The sequence below is a fragment of the Plecotus auritus genome (assembly GCF_963455305.1).
Source record: "Plecotus auritus genome assembly, chromosome: 2".
Classification (NCBI taxonomy): Eukaryota; Metazoa; Chordata; class Mammalia; order Chiroptera; family Vespertilionidae; genus Plecotus; species Plecotus auritus.
Window position 1 is genome coordinate 146,707,794 of NC_137771.1, and position 20,493 is coordinate 146,728,286.

The following is a 20,493-nucleotide window of genomic DNA, read 5'->3' on the forward strand; positions in this document are numbered from 1 at the left end:
AGGTGTCTATAGGGCCCAGTGGCTCAGCCTCCCCAGTTACCTGAGGTGGACACTCTTGGTGCACCTTTCTGTGGGCTGTGTGCACAGTCTTATTGTAGTTAAGCCTTGATTGTTGTTGGTATCACTGTGAGGAACTGACCTCCAGGCCAATTGGCTGTGAGGATCAGCTGTGTCTATGCTGGGAGAACTTCTGTGCTGGAGACACCCTTATGAGACAGGACTTGCAAAAGCCTCTGTGCTCAGCTTGGATGGGGCAGAGTCTCAGGGTAGAGCAGACAGCATTGGTTTCCCATCAGCCCTGCCCTAATAGGCCCCTGTGTCTCAGTGTACCGTGGTAATTGCTGCAAGCACCTCTGAGAGAAAGCCGCCCTCGAGTTCCGCCCTCTGCCAGACAGTCCAGTTTCTCCCCGAATGAGTCTGGGTCCCCAGAGTCTCGCCCAGTACCTCTGCCTTCCGCAGTTCCTCTGAGTCTCAGTGTGCTTTTCTCTTTCCTGACAGTCCAGTTTCACCCTGTATGAGTATGGGTCCCCAGAGTCTCATCTGGAACTGGAGTTCAGTGCAGTCGGGAGCTTTTGTCTCCCTCCTGCTTGAGAAAGCCAGCTGCGCACTCAGTTGCCAGTCCTCTCCATGCGTGCGTCTCAGTACCTCTGCCTGCTGCAGCTCCTCTGAGTCTCAGTGTGCTTTTCTCTTTCCTTCTAGTTGTAGAAATTCCACTCAGCCAGCCTTCCTGTGGTTCTGGATGGTATTTGTTTTGTCTTTTAGTTGTAGTTTTGAAATTGTTGTGCGAGGCAGCAGTTTAGGTGTTTACCTATGCCGCCATTTTGGTTTTTCCTCTCTTTTCTTTTCTTTATTGATTAAGGTATTACATATGTGTCCTTATCCCTCAATTGCCCCCCCACCCCCCACTCATGCCCTCACCCACCTGGTGTCTGTGTCCATTGGTTAGGCTTATGTTAGCTTATTTCTTGAAGTAATGGTGCTAAAGATGCGTAACTTGGAAGGAAATAATAAACCAAGAGGGATATATTTGAGGGCACAAAACTTAGTCTCACTTTATTAGCAATTCCAAAGAAGAATGAACTTATATATATGAGAGTTCTAGAGTGTGTCACCGGAAACTCAAGTACTTTTTTTTGTTTTGTTAATCCTCATCATTAATTTTCAGAGAGAGTGGAAGGGAGGGAGGAGGGGGAGAGAGGAGAGAGAAACATCGATGTGAGAGAGACACATCTACTGGTTGCCTCCCACATGCGTCCTAACCAGGGCTTGGGAACTTGCAACCCAGGTAACATGCCAATGACCCTGAATCCAACCTGTGACCCTTTGGTGTGAGGGCCGACACTCTAACCAACTACTTTTAGGCTAGCGCAACTCAAGTACTTTTAATAGTTTTGTTTAATGCCTAGAACAGCAGTGACATAGGGATGACTGTGTTCTCCAATTTTCTAGGTAAGAATAGTAAGGAATTTTGCATGGGGATTTGAGGTCTATGCAATCAACAGGCCTTAAAAAGTAGAACACACTGTCACAAAGAAAATTTTAAATTATTCATTTCCTTCTAATTTAGCTCTTAGCAAATAGCAACATACACACTGACTTGGTGAATTTTAAGATAAATCATTAAAAAACACACAATACTTAAACTTCTAAGACTGCTTGAAAAAAAAGTTATTCATTTTTAACCTGCTATTCTTTTCGTAAGAACAAGGTGAAAGAGAGGCTACCTTCCTGCCAATTTATATTTTATGTCCTTTAGGTCTTGGCAAAAGATACCACCCCATTTGCAGCTCTCAAAAAAAAAAAAAAAAAAAGACCAAAGCAATGCTGGGTCTCACATGCTCTATCTCAGGCCCTCAAAATACCCAGAAGCTTAAGGAATCGGCTTGGTTTCTGTCTTCTTTTGGAAGTTCAGTGATACAGAGGAAATATTTTGGCTTTCTAATGTAAACTTGTACAGATTTTGAACTTAGGGAACTTACAGCTTCTGGTAGTAAACTTGTCTTTCACTAAGAAACCACAGCACTAGACCATAGTGAAATAATCCAGCTTTTAGAAAATCTGCAAAAGGATTATTTGCAAAATGGCTACGTAAATTGCAAAAATTAGGTAAAATAGGAAAAGGGTGTGGGAACAATAAAATAAATGAAGATACAAAGATTTTAAAAGGTTGCACGGAGAAGTGAAGACATTAAATGCCACATAAATTTAGAAAATAAAATTACATGGCACATGATATGCTAGAAAACTTCTCAATTATAGTAAGGCTTTCCAAAGATTAAAACATGTACGGCTACTACCCAGGGTGATTATTCAATAGAGATATTACTCAGAAAAGAAAACCATTTAACATGTAGAGGTTTTATGCTAGTTCCATACTCTCTCTGCCCTCAATCTCATGCTAGCCACCCACTTCCTCTAAGTGAAAAGAGAGAGAGAGAGAGAGAGAGAGAGAGAGAGAGAGAGAATGAACCACTTAGCTTTCTGGAATTCTCTCCCATAAATTCCAAATGAATAAAAAATAAATTTAAATGAAAATGAGCTATAAAGTTAAATGACAATATGATGAAAATTCTCTTACTTATTTCTAATGTTGTGATAACAGCTTGAAAGGAAGATTATAGTCCTATAGAATGTGAATCATACTCTTATACAAACATGCATTGGCTTATTTTTATACTATTTAAAAAGAGAAGATGTTTAAATAGGAAAGGAATGGAAAGATAATCAATAGCTGTACCCAAGAAGTCTAGAAATCATTTTGGAGAGAAAAAAAAAAAAAGGATCTGTTACACTCTTTAAATAGACCATATCACAATTTAACTTTAAATGGCAGGTAACCCAAGATTCTCAAATTTCTTCTTTAACTGACTTTTCAAAAAAGATCTCAGTATATATGTTGATGGTAATACAAAGCATATACAGAGGCATTTCATTTTTCGGTTACTACAGTGTTTCCTGCTTGCTTTCATTTGGTAATGTGGGTGCCAGGTAGATTTGGACATGTAAATAAAGCAGAGGTTTAAAGAGGATAAAAAGGTGTTGAAGGGATATGATGAGCTAACTAACAATTACTAAAAATGGGAAAAGTAATTACAGAACAGGTATGATTAAAATAGCACTTGGAGGTCCTCATCTAGCTTTACTGCTACAATCTATATCAGCCATAGAAACCTTGCCTGATCTAACATGTTAGTTCTTTCAGCTCTGTATAATGTACACACTGGGTTGGCCTTCTCTCTAACACTCCATTAATTTTCAGCTTAATTGGTAATCAGACAGTCACATAATTTAACAAATATTTTGTAAATACTGATTTTTAATGATAGACATTCTTAGGACACATCAATTTGACAAAGGAGAATATCAAAATGAGCCTACTATGAAGCCTTTATTAAAATTTCTATGGCATATATGTGTGTATATGTAATGTCACAGACTATAAATTAAATATATAGTCACAAACTGTGAATTTGAAAAACTAGTAATCCATTTAAAGGTCTTCATTATAGTTCAAAATTAAACCAAGGTTCAGGTAAATATAAAATGGTTCATAAGGAAGCTGTGAACTATAATTAGATGGAAATATGCTGATTAATATTTTAGACACAACTATTCTCACTTGGTCACAAGATAACACAGACGGAGGTGTCCCTAGAAGCATTACTAAGGAAAGGGATCAAGAAAGTATCTACTTTATAAATGTGCAGCAACATTTCATGTATCTAAAATGAACAATTCAAAGTCAAGAAATAAGCAAAAGAAGGACTCTTGAGAAGCCCAAATCTACAAATTTCACGGATTTTACATAGAAAAGTGCTTCCTAATGTGCTCTTACTTTACACCCATGTTCATAAGGTTGGTTATTTTAGTTTCACCCTCACAGAAGATTAGAAGCATCAGATTAGGGAGTGAGGCTCAGGGAGGCACCTTCACAGGTGTCTGCCAGTCTTCACAGCAAGGAAATCAGAAATGCTATAAAAAGTGGACCCAATTGCCCCAAAGCACAACATTCAGAAGCTGTCCAATAGTGGTAAACAAACTAATGTATCCAATAGGGCCTGAGAGGATCATCAGACACGGGAGGTATACTTGCTGAAATGCAAAGTGAACTAGATAATGACCTTGGGTCATAGAAAAAGTATGATCAGCATATGTTCTTTTAAGGCAAATAAATGAAAATATCTTAGAAAAATTTTCATCTAAACCAGTCAAGATAATATACTTTTAAAGTTTTGGAGCTTATGGTAGTGTTGGGGACGTTCCTCCAAGAATGAGAAAATATTATTATCCAAATTAACAATTCAAAGATTCTAGAGAGTGCACGTTTTTCTATAGTACAAATATCTTCATAACTTTTCATCTGAGTGCAAAGTTTAAGCTTTTAAACTTAATAACCTATGATAAAAATGATAGAAACAATAGCAATTTGTGTATACAAATTAAAAAAAAAATTCTTCCAATACAGATTTAACTTCATTAACTATAGGACATACTTTCTCAGGTAATCATTATTCATTTGTTACAGAATCAAAATAAAAATATTTTGTATTTAATTACATAATATAACAATTTTATAACTTGGATTTTATATGAGTATAAATTAAGTTTTAAAGTATACCAGGACTACACAATGGCTCTGTACAGACACCTAACAACTAAGAACAGTTAATAATAGTATATATACAAACACACATGCCCCTTTCCTTCCTCCTACTTCCCCTCCTTTCTCCCATTCATTTTTCCTATCAGAGGTAGGGGATAGCATGGAGGAAGAACAGACAGAAGGATCAAATATTCTTAATTTCACAGAGTCTCAAAAGGTAATGGAAATAGAATTAAAAATAATAGAACACATGATTTATAAGCTTCTAAAGGTATCGTTACTGTTCATTTTCTTCCAAGTATATTCCCAATTAAATTAGTTAGCAAAGCTAAATTTGTTTCTTTTTGTAGGACATTTTAGAGCTTTTACCAGATTTATTTTATTTGCACCATGACTCATGAAGAGTATTGATTGCTATTTTTCTTAAATTTACTTGGCTTTTGTTAGTACATCACACAGGACTGGTGATCCATAGAACACACTTTGGGAAACACGGCTGGACATCATGGCATCCTCTTTGTTCTGGGGATTGAGATTTAGAAGACAGGGAAAACCTATGCTTTCAGTTTCACAACTCACAAATGGTCATGATTTATGTTACCTGTTGAGTCCCATTCCAAGATGCCCACACAATAGAAATTCAATACATATTTATGGAAACAGTCACTATTTGAAAAAAGTATCACTTTAGCTCCCATATTGGTTTTTCCTGATCACCAATGGTACTTTTTTCCATAAGAGAAGATACTGGTAGAATGTGCAAAGTGGACTTTTTGATCAAAACAGTAAACAAGATTAGAAAACGGTTACAAATCAAACCTGTAGCTGGTTGGAAAGTGGCCAATGTATTAAAAAAATGAGTATAGGTGGCACTTCCTAATCTAATTAAGGTGATCAGTGTGATATATTTGAATGAAAATAAATATGTTAAAAAATCATATAATGATTGATTGGTCTGTAGTAATTGGGCTCTCACAGATAAAAAAAAATTAACAAACTGCCCTGGCCAGTGTGGCTCTGTTGGTTGCAGTGTTGTTCCATACATCAAAAGGTTGTGGGTTCAATCCCTAGTCTGAGCGTGTGCAAGAGGCAACATCAATTTTCTCTTGCACATCAATGTTTCTCTCTTTCTCCCTTCCTCTCTCTAAAAATCAATAAAAAGCGTATCCTCTGGTAAGAATTAAAACAAAACTATACTAATAAAAGGGTAATAATATGCTAATTAGACCAGGTTGACCGGACATCTTCCAGACATCTGACTTCCTTCTGGACAAAACCACGGTGGCGGGGCCTAGGCAAAGGCGGTTAGGGGTGATCAGGCTGGCAGGGGTGATCAGCTAGGGGCGTGATGAGGCCAGCATGGGGGAGCAAGTAGGGGCGAGATCAGGCCGGTGAGGGGGAGCAAGCAGTTAGGGGCGAGATCAGGCAGGCAGGGGAGGGAAGTTGGGGGCGATCAGGCTGGCAGGGGAGGGAAGTTGGGGGCAATCAGGCTGGCAGGGGAGGGAAGTTGGGGGTGATCAGGCCAGCAGGGGAGGGAAGTTGGGGGCGATCAGGCCAGCAGGCAGAGGCAGTTAGGGGCGATCAGGCAGGCAGGCAGAGGCGATCAGGCAGGCAGAGGTGGTTAGGGGCGATCAGGCAGGCAAGCAGTTAGGAGTCAGCGGTCCCGGATTGTGAGAGGGATCAGGCCTAAACTGGCAGTCGGACATCCCCCGAGGGGTCCTAGATTGGAGAGGGTGCAGGCTGGGCTGTGGGACACCCCCCCCTCAATGCACGAATTTCGTGCACTGGGCCTCTAGTAAATAAATAAAATAAACTGTGTTATAAAACCTTGTCAGTTTACCTAGCACTATTCAAAGGGCAGTATGGTTCGAATTTTAAATAGAAACCTTAAAATAAGAAAGGAAATTATTAGCCTATTTTAATGTTTTCCCTTTATTCTCATGTCATGTTCAAACAATTTCTGAGTTGTTAATTATCTTATGTAGATCTATTCAATATCAGGGAGGGACCTTGGGATATAAGCAACTCTAGCTCTCTAGTCAGGTATAAGATGCCATTTGCTACAAATTAATAGGGGCATCCTGGTTTGAAAGGAGTCTTTTTTGGTGTGAATGTGGTTAGCATAAATCATATTTTTAAAGATAACTGTTTTTGAGCACTTACTTTTGGGATGGATATATCTATATCTATCTATCTATCTATCTATCTATCTATCTATCTATCTATCCATCCACAAGTATATCCTCTCATTCTCGCAACTTTCATATGTGGTTGAGATTATTTTACATTTGATGGTATCTCTCTTCATTTATCAGATATTCACTGAGTGTTACTGTTTACCAGGCAGTATGGCAAGTGTTCCAGGTACAAAAAACAAGAAAAAGCATACACAGTCCCTAACTTCATGGGGCTTTCAGCTCAGTGAAGGCAAACAGATTAAGGGAACTGAGGCACACAAAATTTAAGAGCCAGTTTCTCTTCTGTAATGTCAGTCAAAGCTGTAGCAACGTTTACTTCAATAATCTCAGCACTTAGTTTCAAGAACCATCAGAATTCCGGAAGCAAAGAACTTAAGATTGAGAATATTTTTAAAGTATTGTTCAACTGTTAAGAAGAAGCTTATTTTAGAAAAGAAACAAAAACTTCGGTCATTCAATTTTCTATTAAATTTAATTTCAAACATTCTCTGCATATTTTATCTAATTCAATTTATTGGCCTTGAAATGGGACTGCTATCAGAACATGCTTAGGGATCCAGAAATCAATCCAGTACTGGTGACTTGGTTTTGATATCAACTCATTTTATAATTGAGAAACCCACATGTTTCTGCCTTTTCTGATGGCAGTTTAGCTGAACTGCATTCAATACTTAATTTGGAACAGGGTGGGTGAATTTCTCCTTAAGCATTAGAACTTCTTCCAGCTTCCACAGTTTTAGGAAGAATTCTCATTTCCAGATGTTCCTACCTTTTACCAGGTGACATGTATTCATCAAATTTTCTCCAAAATTCTAAAATACTATACTAGAATGCTGGAGTTTCTCAAAGAGCCAATTTCTCAGGAAATACAAAGAATATTTTGTCAGTTTTGGGCTTTTAATTATATCAATAAGAAAACTAGAGAGATTCTCAGGAATGAAAAAGGGAAAACAGCATTGAAATGAATTCATTTTTGTACAATTAATATTTAGCAGATCTTATGAATGGTTGAAAAGATACTCATTTTACCAATATCCTTTCTAGTGTAAAGATATAAAAGAACCAGAAATAATTTTTAGCCATTTTATCCTTTTGGAACATAAAAGACAGAGGAAGGTGTTAAAAATCCAACTCAAGGACAGAATCAAACAACATTTTGTTTTTGAAAAACTGTTTTCGAATACTTTGGGTTAACGGACACTATCTATGCCTTTCTTCTCACCTACGATTCCTCTCACAAAGGTATTTAAAAAATCTAATTTAGTACATGATTATTGATATGGGAATATATGAAAAAAGCATCCATACAATATCATATACAGCCAAACACAAGGTAACTGTGACTATAATGAGAAGTTATCAATTTTTTAAAGTTTCTAATACTAAAACTCACTTAAAAATTCTAATATGAATATATATGTATTCATCTATCTATCTATTCATTCATTCATTCATTCATACATCTATTCATTAATTCAACCAAAAAGCACAGTGCATTGCAGCTTACAAATGGTCCCCATCCTATATGCTCTTAGATCTGTGGGGTGAGGACTATATTTTAGAAGAGAAGGGGTAGCCTACTGACCTAATAGGAAGTTTGCTTCAACCACTAAACTTTTAAAATTAAATGTCAATGCCTATCACTTCTTCATCCAATATAAAAGGACTGTGGCTCTTCTGAATCAGCAAAATAATGTTCCATGGTTTCTGTACCAGGCATGTAGTTTAAAATATTAAAAACTGGTGAAAAGGAAGAGATAACGGAATAGCAGAACTAAAGAATATATGGCATCCAACTGATTTTCTGGGTATTTTAAGTTATATATTTTTGTTTAAGCTCTAAAATAAAACATTCCCATTTAAAAAAAACAACACAAAAAACGCTGTGTAAGGCATGATGTTGGGAGTAGAATGTTTTTGGCTTTGGTTGCTTATTCCTCAATAGATTGATAATGCCTCATTCTATAGAAATAATTGTTAGGATTCATGACTCAACTCCCTACTTTTGCAGAAAGCGTAGCAGATACAGACATCCTTCTTATTCAGAGACATTCAGTTGAATTCTCATTCAGAGACATTCTAATATTTAATGGTAACAGATCTTCTATTTTTCCTTTAGAGAAAAGATTGAGAACATCAGGGAGAAGCCATCTGATGGGAGGATGTGTCCCCTTGTCATTATACTCACTCTTGGAGGCCTCAATCTTCTATTATTATGGACCATAAGCTCTGGTACCATCTATGTGCCACAGAACCCTGGTTTTATACTACTAAAACTGTGTATTTTGTTTCTTCTATTTAATACCTGTGTTTTAAAATAAACAAATATCTAAAGACTCAAAACTATAACTCAAAAGAAAAGCTCTCTGATTATATAAAATGTTTTCCCAAGATGCAGAGTAAAATTTTGAGGAATGCCAGATTTTCATCCAAAACAAATGGAAAGCCACTGTTCTAAACTTGGTGGAGTCTCTAAAGTAAGCCCAATGCTTTATAAATAGAATTAAATATGATAACTCTTGCATTTCCATTTTCTAAAAGGCAAATTTGATAGAAATAGCTATAAAGAGGTAGGTTTGTTTCAAAAGTATTTGACTTATAAATATATTTAGTTATATGCCTTTCTCCTTGTTTCCCAGCCAACTCCTTTGCCTTTGATAGCATATACTACGGAGGTCAAATGTGTGGGAAAATACAGATTGAGACATCACAAAAATGAAAGTTTACATCATTTGACAAAAAAAGCAATACGTTACCAAATGGAAAATTCCATTAAATGAAATGTTACTCCAATCTGATGATGACTTACCTAAAAATAAGAGAGAAGAAAGTAAGAACTTGGTATCATACTCAAACCCTCAATATATTAGATTCCATAAGACAAGGCAGGTATCTTAACAACTATCCAAAACAAACATAAACTACACCAGGCCAGGAAACACCAATTCCTTTAGAAAGTGTAATTAACCTTAGAAAGGAAATGGCAAACAGTGAGCAAAAGCAAAGAGGAAAAGAAGTGGTATTTACTTTCAAATCACTTGATTCTCACATATACTTTGAGGCCAATTTTGAATATGTAGGCACATATGCCTTAAAGGCCATAACTAAACTGTGGCAGCATATGCATGCCACATTTTCTCCCACAACCTCTGGTTACTGTCTTAAAGAGAGACTGTCAAAACTGCAAACTTTTAAATATCTTCACCTCATCTGACTCCAGAAAAAGGTGCCACTGTATCAAGAGCTACTGTAATTTCCTCTGTTGATTTTCTTTCCCCCTTAACACTTAGATGTTTTGGCTGTTTCCTTTTTTATTTTCCAAAGTGAACACTGAGGTTCATGAAAGGTGCCAGATTAACAACCTGGGGAAATTAAGAGCTTGCTCTATCAAGAGAAAAGGCCCAGTGTAGTGGAGGCGATGAAAGTTTCCTCTATACTGTGCTCGCCTATGTACATTAGCTCTGACCCACGGTCACCCCAGCTCTCCAGTTTTCATGGTCCATTAATGCCTTTGACTGCTTAGGTTACTAACAGGGGCAGGCAATCTTGTTCTTGCTTTCAATGCTACCATTATTATTACCACTACTGTGAGCTCTAACTTGCTCAGAGAAATTATGTGGAAATTTATATTAGCCATCATTTTGTTTCAGGACAATAGGAAAATAAACTGTACTGAAGATGAATCTTATATTCTAAATTAAATATGTATCTTATATTTTAAATTAAATATTTTTATTGATTTCAGAGAGGGAGAGATAGAAACATCAATGATGTGAGAAAATCATTGATTGGCTGCCTCCTGCACACCCCACACTGGGGATTGAGCCCACAACCCAGGCATGTGCCCTGACCGACCGGGAATTGAACTGTGACCCTCCTGGTTCATAGGTCAATGATCAACCACTGAGCCATACTGGCTGGGATGAATCTTATATTCTTAAGTAATATTGCAAGTTTGGTTAAAATCCATTAATTTTTTTCAAACAGGAGGCAAAGTCTTGAGTGGTCAAGTTGAATTCTCATTCAGAGACATTCTAATATTTAATGGTAACATCTTTTATTTTTCCTTTTGAGTCTACCATAAACCAGTCGATTTTATTACTCACTAGAGGCCCGGTGCACGAATTCGTACACGGGGTAGGGGGAAGGGACTGTGGGAGGTTGGCCACTGGCCCCAAGGAGGGAGCTGGCCCTTGGCCCCTCTGGGAAAGGGGCTGTGTCTGCTGCCACCCACCCTGGTTCCCTGTCCCAGTCCGGGCCCGAAGGCCTCAGCAGGGTCGGGAGAGGAGGTGATGGTCGCTGGGCCACGTGCGGAAGGAATGGATGCCAACACGCAGTTCCCCACTTTCCCCCTCCTCCTTCCCTTACCGCTGTGCTGCCACTGTAGCGGGGGGGGGGGGGGGAGGGTGGTGGCTCCTGGGTCAGGGAGAAGACAGGAGCAAGATAAACCCTTGTGTTGAGGGCTGATGTTCAATAGATCGCAGTGAGGGAGCTGTTCTGCTACCTACGAAACCCCAACCCAGAAGCAGGTCTCTAAGAATGGTTTAGCACCAGGGGCCGATGGGGGTCAGCTGGCTGGGAGGAGGGGCCATGGGAGGTTGGCTGTGGGAGCATACTGACCACCAGGAGGCAGCTCCTGCATTGAGTGTCTGGCCCCTGGTGATCAGTGCACGTCATTGTGAATGGTTGACCAACCGTTCTGGTTGTTCTGGTTGCTTAGGCTTTTATATATATACTAGAGGCTCGGTGCACAAATTCGAGCACGGGTGGGCCGGTGGGGGGGGAGGGGCCGCGGGCGATTGGCCAGCCAGCCCGCCCCCCGATCGGGGTGGGAGGGCTGATAAAGGGTGGGGCCAGCCAGGAGGGGGTCCAATTGGGGCCCAGATCAGGCTGGTTGGCTACTGCAGTGTGCATCATAGCCACTGGTGATTCTGGTTGTTCCGCCATTCTGGTCGCTGGGCGCATATATATTTTATATATATATATATATATATATATAGGCTTTTATATATACATATACTAGAGGCCTGGTGCACGACATTCATGCACTGGGGGTGGAGGGTCCCTCAGCCTGGCCTGCACCCTCTTGCAGTCCGAGAGCCCTTGGGGGATGTCTGACTGATGGCTTAGGTCCGCTCCCCGGGGAGTGGGCCTAAGCTGTCAGTTGGGCATCCCTAGCACTGCGGTGGAGGCAGGAGAGGCTCCCACCACTGCCGCTGCACTCGCCAGCCATAAGCCCAGCTCAGAGCTTCTGGCTGAGCAGCACTCCCCCTATGGGAGCATACTGATCACTAGGGGGCAGCTCCTGCATTGAGCATCTGCCCCCTTGTGGTCAGTGTACATCAAAGCGACCGGTCATTCTGCCATTCAGTTGATTTGCATATTATCCTTTTATTATATAGGATAGATTAGTGACTATGGTAAAGTTTGCTGGATGTTGAGGCTAAAACTATCATTATATGAGATCTGAAAATCACTATCAGCCACATAGAGAAAAATATATTTATAGGTTTCTTTCTTATATTTATTGCAGGTTTCTGATTTGTCTGAGTACTTTGCAATTATTATTAATTAATTAATCTCTCCTATGACCAGGGATCAAGGAAATCACTTTGCTGCAATTAGTCAGATACCAAGAACTACTTAGTGTTGTGTAGTTCTCCACACAAAATATAGGGGCAAAGCAAGAATACAATCCTTTTCCTATCTAGAGTGTATACCAAGAAGGGAAGCAAAACTAGCAAACACATGCAAAATATTAATGGAGCAATGAAATACAATACTGAATGCTACTAACAGACCAATAATTACTTAGTAATTATTTGGAAAGATCACAGAATTAATCCCACAGTTGTTCCCTGTCTTTGCCATTGCACTTCTTTTTGTCAAAGAACAAATTCTCTGTAGCTAGAGTAGATTTCCATCTTGACATGGCTTGCATTTCCTGTAATTTCTAATCTCTAGAAGTGCTGGAGAATGAGACTTGCAGGGTACTAACGACTACAGCAAACACATGGTAACAATTAGATGAAGGGTGCCCTGGCTGCATCTCATATGGAAATCTTAGAAAATTTTAGCTTAGAAACTTGGGCTGTTTTTTTCCCTTTTGCTATGCACAGCCTTTATCAAGCGAGTCCTTATGGTATTAAAATATATGGCACTGGCTCAAGTCTATGCTATTGCTGGCAGGGAACTAATTAAGAAGGAGGGGTGGAGTAGTTACCTTTTATCGGGAAAAACTTTAATTTTATGGAAAGGCTCTTTCCTCCCCACCGCTTACGCAGCTTTACTGAAATACTAAAACCCTGATGTGAGAAAAGAGATTATCTCCAAGGGCAGCGGCAATTTATTGTAATGATGTGAGTACAAGGATCAGGAAGGTGGAAAATATTATGCCAACTTTGTAGATGAGAAGGGCACCACCCTGTATATAGATCTCATGGTAAGGTTGTGCTGGGAAACCAACTCCAACCCCTAACCCCAAGGAAGGCCTCAGTTTCCCAAATTGCAAGAAAATGAGAACCTAAGTACTTAGAAAAGTAAAAACACCATGCTCTGCAATAACCAGTGAGTGGGAGGCCATGAAAATCTGCTCACCAACAATATCTGCCTTTACTCCTTCAGTGGCCAGCTCTTGCCAACTCCCTGTTGCCACCAGATGACTAATGTGTCTTTCCCAATGATTCTTGTCAGTCTCATATTACAATTCATAACAATGGAGCTCAAAGCAACAAGGCCCATTTTGCTTATACAACACTCCAGCTTCCATCAATAAAGCACTTGTCTGACTTGAAGCAATGTGGAGGTTGGCGGTAACTGCAACCAGAGCCAAGTCTCTATACATTCAGGAACAATTCTAGCCTCCCTGTGCCTGTGTCTTGTCCCTAACTCTGTACTTCATTGCATAATGTATCTTTCATGGTTTCCTCTGACTGGACTTTTGCATTTTTTATGATTTGGTTTTTCTCATTGTACCACTGTTTTGTGGTGGGAGATGTACAAGCATGGATTTCCTGAATTTGATATTTCATACAAAATGGATCAATGAACCTGCAAAAATCAGGTTTATGAACTTGGTTTTCTAGTTAAATAAAAATTTTAGGCAAACCTGACCGCTGTGGCTCAATGGTTGAGCGTCAACCTATGAACCAGGAGGTCACGGTTTGATACCTGGTCAGGCACATGCCTGGGTTATAGGCTTGATCCCCAGTGGGGGGTGTGCAGGTGGCAGCCAATCAATGATTCTCTCTCATCATTGATGTTTCTATCTCTATCTCTCTCTCTCTCTCTCTCTCTCTCTCTGAAATCAATAAAAACATATTTTAAAAAATTAGACAAGAAGATATACTGATTTCAATAAATAAAAGATAAAACCACTAGATCTGAGAGACTCAAATCCTTGACTCTCATGCTCATGAAGAGGAAATAGAAAAAGTTATAAAGGCCTTTAGAACAGAAAATAGCGGGTGATTTCTTCTTTTCTTCCCATTTCAAACATCTGTGATTAGGCTAATGAATGCCAAGGACACAAGAAACAGCAAGTCAGGAAAAATTAGAGGCCAAGATATGGGATAAACTCATTTATAAAATACCAGCTAAGTAAGACATTAAAGAGTTATGAAGATGAATATGGTAAGATTTGGGACACAGAGTACATAAAACGAGACCATACAAATATACTTGAAAAGTAAAAAAAATTTTAAATCCCTTATAATGCATATTAGCAATAGCTCAATTTTAAGAGCTTGCAGTGGTTTAATAATCACACAGCTCAAGACAATGCATCATGGTTCTACTTATCAAGAATGCTTGCTTACTTTGGCTGACATGCTGCAATTATTAATTCAGTTATCTGATTCAAAACAGTGCCAGAAACATTTGCTTTTAGCTTTAATTTCTTAACCTTAGTAGCAAATTCTAGGAGTCACTATGCTTAGGGCTGAGTGCATTCCAAATTGGCATTTTCTTAAGGGAAGAGAAGATGTAAGATAAGCAAGCTGGAGTCTTATCATTCCAAAGCTGAGTTTTAATAATATAAAGAGAGGAAAACTAAAACTTCCAAGATTTAAATGATGGGTTCCATGACCATGTGGAAGAATTTTTTTTAAAGGAGACTTTATAGCAGAAAACTACAGATGATAATTTGATGAAAAGTAGGGGTGAAGGGTGAAACTCAAATTTATCCATCTGTGGGTAGTAGTGATGATGATTATGGGAAAGGAGGAAAGCAGTGTGTGGGTGAATGTTCTCAAAGGAAGTAGATAACAGTTTCTATTATGAAGAAATTTAAAGATTACTCAGGGAACCAACTTATACAAAGTTAACAATTCAGACCACAAAAACAAAATTTAGTCAAGAGCCCAATTTGAGTTAATTTCTGAAGTTATCTCAATTGGGGCAATCTCTTACTGCCCCTACCCTTAGCACTCCCCAAATACACCTACATCTCCCACAGTTTATAACTACAACAAAAGGTTTAACCCAGAAGTCTGTGGCTAAGGGCTTTCTGGTTTAAAGGTTTAGGTCATTTCAGAACCCAGAATCATTGCCTCTCTCTTTTCTATGAAATTTCAATTCTATTTTCTATCAAATTGCTTTTCTCTTTTCTGCTATTCTCCATTCTAGTTCGGGTGTATAAGGGTTGAAAAGAGGTAGTGGATATGGGAATGAATGAGACACAGCTGGCCTGTGGCAAAATGACTGTGAGTAGGAAGCAGCTGCATTTTGGAGGCAAGCAGAAAAAAGGATTTGAATCTTCAAAGCCAAGGAGTTTTCCCCTGTATTCTTCCCTCCTTTCACCTCTTTCCCTTCATGGGAAATGACAGAACTTTCATAAAACACACAGCTTTCTGAATTCATAAAAACTATCTTTCCTCATATCCAAGAATGTTTACTTATTACTACTGCTAACATTTTGCATGTACCTTGCATTTAAATTTTTTTCCTAAGAGTTTCAAAGAGATTTATAAATTTTCATTAAAGCAAATATGCTTATATTCTATATTAAAAAATTTAACTTTAGAATAAGAATTCTGGTTGTAAAAAAGGTTACTTTTATAGAATTTGGATTATTACACTCCATACATATCCTAGACTAGTGGTTCTTAAAGTTTAGGCTTCATAAGTCTCCTCAGGGGTGCATATTAATATGCATATTCTTTTTTAAAATTCTCACCCAAGCCCTAACCGGTTTGGCTCAGTGGATAGAGTGTCGGCCTACGGACTGAAGGGCCCCAGGTTCGAATCCAGTCAAGGGCATGTACCTTGGTTGTGGGCACATCCCCAGTAGGGGGTGTGCAGGAGGCAGCTGATCGATGTCTCTCTCTCATCCGATGTTTCTAACTCTCTATCCCTCCTCCTTCCTCTCTGTAAAAAAAAAAAAAAAAAATCAATAAAATATATAAAAAATAAATAAAATTCTCACTCAAGGATAAATTGATTTTAGAGAGAGGGAATGGGAGAAAGAGAGAGACAGGCAGTGGGGAGAGAGAGAAAACATTGATGTCAGAGAGAACTTCCATTGGTTGCCTTCCTTACTCGACCAGGGATCAAACCCGCAACCTTTCGGTATACAGGATGATGCTCCAACCAATTGAACCACACCTGCCAGGGCTAGTATTCATATTTTTGAGCCACATCTGATCATGGATTTATATTTAGTTGGCCTGGGGTGGGGCTCTGGAATTTACACTTTAAAAAATATTTTATTTTTTGAAATAATTCTTTATTGTTCAAAGTATTACATATGTCTCCTTTTTTCCTCCATTGACTCCCTCCAGCCCGCCTCAGCACCCTGCCCTCACCGCCCATTGTCTGTGGGTATGGGCCATGCATATATGCATACAAGGTTCTTGGTTGATTACTTCCCACCCTCCCACCCACCCACCTTCCCCTGCCTTCCCTCCAAGATTCTGCACTCTGTTCCATGCTTCCATGCCTCTGGATCCACTCTGTTCATTAGTTTATTTTGTTAATTAGATTCCACATATGAGTGAGATCATATGATACTTGTCTTTCTCTGACTGACTTATTTCACTTAGCATGATACTCTCTAGGTCCCTCCATGTTGTCTTAAAGGGTAAGAGTCTCTTCTTTTTTACTGCTCATAGTATTCCATGGTATAAAGGTACCACAGCTTTTTTATCCACTCATCTACTGATAGGCACTTGGGCTGTTTCCAGATCTTAGCTATTGTAAATTGTGCTGCTATGAACACAGGGGTGCTTACATTCTTTCTGACTGGTGTTTCAGATTTCTTAGGATATATTCATATGGGATCTACATTTTTAATAAGCACCCAAGGGAATCATTGTACACATACATCAGGGATACAAGGGTCCCACTATATCTAATCTAAGCACCCTCCAAGCTTAAACTTCTCCAAGTCAGCCTGTCTCTTAGTGATATAGCAGTCTCCTATATTTTACACTGCATGGTGAGTCAAAGATACAAAGTGAGCAATCTGAGAGAAAGAAAATGATCACCAACAGGATTTCACTTTTAAAAAATGCAAGGTGCTATTAGTTTAGCTACACAAATAAAGGAAAGAAAGGGAGGTGCCCTTTAACTCTGCTTCCTTGAATATGATGAAGTTTGGTATCATGAATGAGTTGGTCTTTTTGTTCATGAGAGTTGAACCTTTACTGGCTTTCCAGTTACGTATGCTGACTTCTGGCATTCTCTTCTCCAACAATGACATCCTTGCAGAGCCAGCCTTGATTTCCCAATTGCAAGCAAATTAGAACCTAACCACTTAGAAAATAACAACATGAAATCCACTATGCAATGGGTACAAGGCTACAAAGAAGCTGCTTGCCATAGACACCAATGATTCTTCTGCCTCAACTGCCCTAAGAGGCCAGATCTTTCCAACAGTACCATAGGGTGAATCTCAAAAGTTCAGAAGGCATTAGGGGTGAGTTCTGAATTCTTCTTGATGACACCATGTACTTCTGCTTTTAACCTATAAATCCTACCTTTTAGGTACTATTGTCACCCAGCCCTGGTTCCCAGACCTCAATTCTCAGTCCTTGTGCCCTCTCTTCCTCCTGCCCCTTTCTTGGATTCATGATATCTTACTGACTACTCTGATATTAGATGATGCTTAATATCTTGCATCTTGCTTCTGACCTTATGATGCAGGGATGGGGAACCTTTTTTCTGCCAAGGGCCATTTGGATATGTATAACACCATTCTCGGGCCACACAAAATTACCAACTTAAAAATTAGCCTCCTATATTTGGTCAAACATTTAATTAACTCACCCCTAATGCCTTGGCAGGGCCAGACCAAATGATTTCATGGGCCTTATACAGCCCATGGGCCAGATGTTACACACACCTGTATGATGGATCACAACTATTATCTCAAATGTCACTAGTGGCTAAATTCAATGGTGTTTTCTTATTCCTCTCTCTCCACTACACTGTTGAATGACCCCCATCACATTTTTCTGTTGCTTCTCCTCCCTTGGTTTCAGTGATAACAAGATTCTCTTAAGAACATAGTGAGTATTTAATCTTCTTGGTATTTATTAATCCTTCCAAACTGGCACAACAAACAGAAAACTGAAGATATATTTAGTTACCAATATATATGATGAGCCTAAGAATATCAGTTCAACCTAAACAAAAATCCCCTACCTACCAATATCAACCTACAGGAGCTGCATTCTACTTTGAGTTTATGTTTTTGAAAGAATCTATAAGGAAAAAAACTCAAATTGTGTCAAAATTACCTTGAAAATGCCCTAGGAAAGCCCCATGCTGGAAGCCCACATACTATCTTGAGGTAGGCCCAACACAGGTGGGTTTTTCCTCTGGCATGGGTATAGATTCTCATGTCTTTGGTTGAATATAAGATGAGACAGTTGGCTTATGTTTAGAATGTATATTGTATGAGACAGCATAGTGAGCAAAGCAAGATGCTCATCTTGAGGGAGAACATGGAACAGACACAGACTGAGAAAAATCAATACACGTCTCCTATCTCAGGCTCACTCCTGGGCATAGGCTCATTAAATATAACCTGAATATACATGTCTGCACAATGTAAATTGTTATTACTTCTTTTTATATTCATTTCTTGAGCAGTGTAATTGGATTCATGAAAATTTTGTGTTCATATGACACAAATCCACCAAAGAATATACATATTGACTTGTAGTATCCCAAGGATAAGCAAAAAACAGAGGCAGAGGCTATATTAGGATGAATTTCAACTTGAGAGAACTGGACATTTTTCTTACAAAAATTCCCTGAGTACACAAATCAAAGGCACTTGTGATAGAGTGAATAAAAATACTGTACTTGTTGTTAAGAGACTAGGATTCAATCCAAATTCTGACATATATTTGCTAAGTGAACTGGGCCAGTGTCCTCACCTCTAAAATGGGTACAAGCAGAATTGCTTTGCTTTGAGGTTTACAAGAAAAAGTGTATGTGAAAGCATGTACCACAGTCACTGAGATGGTAGAGGTTTGTTTGCTGTCAATTTGTCGAACTGAAACTGAGAGACAAAACAGCTACGTAAGGAAGAAAACTATCAGTATTGACACTACAGGGCACACAGTAGGTGCTATATAAGTATATACTGAACTAAACTGAGAGAGACATGAAGCTGATTTGACCAAGTCAGTATGTAATTTGCTTGTTCTAACAGTCTTTTATTTTCTCCACATGGTCACTGGTACAAAGTCCTCTTATGGCTTCATAAACATGGGCTTAAAACAAAAGTGCTTCTAATCAGATTTGGCAAGAAAAGGAGAGAAACACAGGGTGAGGTAAGTGTGAGACAACAGTGCTGAATAACAGGGATGGCAGTGCCTCAGTACATGAGTCACACAGACACCGAGCAGCACACAGCTAGAGATAATTCGCAGGTAAATGTTGCACGAGCCATTACGTCATCCTTCCTCTGCCCTTTCTTCATCAATCATGTCGCCTGGACTCTGATGCAACCCAACAAGAATGTCTGATTTGCAGACAGCAGAGAGAGTTTCAGATCACACACATTCTCATCAGAGAGAGTAATATGAACCCTAAGTGAAGTTTCTGGTATTTCCTTTTGTTTAAATAATGCTTTAGAGGGAAGTCTTACGGGTGGAATATAACTATAGATTAAACCATCTGGTCTAGGCCTAAAGGAGAGGATTCATCATTTTGGACAAGTCACTTCAGGTCAATACGCCCTTTCCACATCTGTACAATTAGATGATCTTTAAGGTCCCTTTCAATTCTGCAATTTCATCATTAAAAATTCAGGCCGATCACACCTATACAATGGGCATAAGCATTTAGTTATATAAATCAGTCACAATATCAGATTTATTTATTCTCAGCTATAAAATCATTCAAATTTTGGCTATCTCCATCCCCTCTTTGAACTACTAGGAGAGTGTATAGCTATATACTAAGCTTGTGAAAGCAAGGAAAAAGCAGCAGGGAGAAATGGTGGTTCCAGAAAATGTGAATGCTTACACCGGAAATTATAGGGATACTCTAAACCATAGAACCTTGAAAGTGAATATCATCAGGGGCTATAATATTTAACACCCATTTTCTATAGGGGCAATGTTTGAATAAGGAGTTGCAAGGGTTGCAAAAAAGAAAGGGGAAGGGGAGAAGGCTAATGCAACCTCCAAATAATTTATACCTTAACAGGGATGCTGGAACCCTGACTCTAAACCAAAT

At 39.0% G+C, this 20,493-nt stretch overlaps 2 protein-coding genes across 3 annotated transcripts in view; one reads left to right on the forward strand and one right to left on the reverse strand.

Annotated features, from left to right (window-relative positions):
* CMSS1 (cms1 ribosomal small subunit homolog) overlaps window positions 1-20,493 on the reverse strand; it is a 415,355-nt gene that overhangs the window by 177,585 nt on the left and 217,277 nt on the right. The window contains exon 3 of one of the 2 annotated variants that reach the window (XM_080654118.1): window positions 9,558-9,610. The exons of the other annotated variant lie outside the window; for it this stretch is intronic. The gene's annotated coding sequence lies outside the window, so the exon portion shown is untranslated. The remainder of the gene's footprint in view (window positions 1-9,557; window positions 9,611-20,493) is intronic. 2 annotated transcript variants of the gene reach the window in all.
* FILIP1L (filamin A interacting protein 1 like) overlaps window positions 1-20,493 on the forward strand; it is a 337,453-nt gene that overhangs the window by 107,933 nt on the left and 209,027 nt on the right. The window lies entirely within an intron of this gene.